We start from the raw sequence: 2,222 nt of genomic DNA on the forward strand, positions 1-2,222 counted from the left end.
CCCCCGGCCACGGTTTGCGGTGCAGCCGTTGTACACCCCCAGCACCTGCAGGCACAGCCAGGGTGGGCAGGGGGCGGTGGGGGGCAGCAGAACCCTCTGCACACACAGCAAATGCAACGCCCCACCTGAAGCCAGCAGCCACCCTCAGAGAGCAGTGCCCACCACCACAGCCCACTCACCTGGCACAGGAGCATCTCTGGGAGCTCTCAGAGGCACAGCACACATCTGCCAGGGCTCTGCGCCGTGGTGCGATGAGACACAGTTTAGCACAACGTTGCACTGCTCTGTCCACGAGTCATGCTCAGGCTGTGCCTGGGTGTAAGGGAGCAGCGGCTGCACCGAGGGAAACCCCAGCCCCGTCCATAGGCGTGGATTGGTCCCTGCCTGTGAATTTTAGCAGACCTGATGTGCAGGAGCTCCAGCCGAGCACAGCCCTGCTGTGCCAGCACAGCTGCTGCGTGCAGCAAAGAGAAACAAGTGTCTGTGGGGCTTCTCCCTGTTCCCTTCGCCTCAGGCACCCAGCTGGGTGCGACCGTAACTGTGTGTGCTTGGTTGTACAGGGTCCAGGAGGATTTAGACTGCCCAGCAGCTCCTCTGCTACAGTTCAGTTCTGGAAACATCACCTGCACGCAGGTAAGACTCACCTCATTGCTCAAGCTGTCTGTCATTATGATTCCCACACTTGATTTAGGAAAAAATTCTCACTTGTTAATCCAATGAAAAAAGCGTAAGGCCACAGAAAAATATTTTGCAAATTTTGATCACGAGTGTCCATTTAAAAACTGGAGGATGATGACAAAAATAACGCCAGTAATAACAAAGCCAGAGGTGGTCTGACACCACTCTGCTCATGACGGGCACGACAGAGCTGGGCACGGGGCACAGCTGCCGTTCTGCAAGGCTTTTGCTCCGCTGCCTGGTGACCAGGGGCTGTTTCCCGCAGGCTGTGCTCAGCCTCCTCCTGACGGGCCGAGCGACCCCGCGGGAGCTCCACGATGGCCAGGAGCCAGGGCACAGCGGTATTGAGGCCAGACGGCGGCGGGGCCCGGTGGGCTACCTGTGCTGGGACCAGGCGCAGGTGGAGCAGCAGGTGAGAGCTGGCATGGACCCGCCACCGACACACCTCGGTCTGGGGACACAGATGGTGTCCCACCAAGGTGTCACCCCGCTCTCCCCAGGTGTGTCCTGGGCTGAGGACCCCCCAGGTGCCCGTCTGGCTGTGCAGCCTCTGCGGGAGGCATGGCCTCCTCTTCGGCACCGAGAGCCAGCTCCTCTCAGACTGGAAAGCCGAGAGAGTCTTCCACCTGTACTTCCACAGCGGGCAGTGGGAGCGAAGCGAACCCGCCCAGCTCACCATAGGTACACGGGAGACACGAGGTGTGGGTGTCACACAGAGACCTCCCCCAGGCCTGTGCACAGCTGGTGGTCCAGTGACACGTACAGTGTCCTGTGTTCAGTATGTGCACACACGGTGCAGAGCATCGCCCTCCTGCAGAGGGTGAGGAGCCTGCTCCAAACACCACCCTGAGAAGACACGGGTAAAGCCCAGCTTTGAGAGAACGGTGATGGTTTTGGAAGGGGCGATGCTCTTGAGCAGGTGCCCGCGGCTGGGAAGAGCTGTAGGAGTCTGTTCTATAGAAGCAGCAACTCCTCGACCCCCACGTGAACCCCGGCCCACACAGCCCGCAGCTGTCCTGGCGTGGCGGTGCCCGCACACCTCTTCAGAACACCACCACGCAAACAGGCAGAGGTCAGGCGGAGCCGAGAGCCGTGCATACCGCCCCTGGGTCCCCGATGCGGGGCTGCAGGGGCCGGGCGGGCAGCGCTCCGGCAGCAATCCAGAGCCGTCTGCTTTAGCCTTGTCTAAAGGTTTGCTGGGGAAGGGGTTAGGCATTGGTTTTAACTGCGTTTCTTTCCTTCCCAGACACTCATTCACGCCCCTGGGAAGAGAACCGTAGCGAAGGCCCCAGCAGCAGCCCAGGGAAGAGGCGTTCGTCCCTGGAGATGGCAATCAGGACCAAGTGGGCGGGCGCGACCGTCAGCTGGAAGGGGACAGAGCCCTTCTTCTGAGGAGCTCTGGCACCTCCGCTCGTGCAGACTCCTCCGAGCACTGCGGTCTGCAGCAGAAAAACCACTTTCACCCACGGAACAGCCCTTGGCGCCGTGAGCGAGTGCTCTGCTGCTGGAGGCACCACTGCGCGCTGCCGGCCGGCCCGGAGCGG

This window comes from Buceros rhinoceros, unplaced genomic scaffold, assembly GCF_000710305.1.
Source record: "Buceros rhinoceros silvestris isolate BGI_N320 unplaced genomic scaffold, ASM71030v1 scaffold31920, whole genome shotgun sequence".
Taxonomy (NCBI): domain Eukaryota; kingdom Metazoa; phylum Chordata; class Aves; order Bucerotiformes; family Bucerotidae; genus Buceros; species Buceros rhinoceros.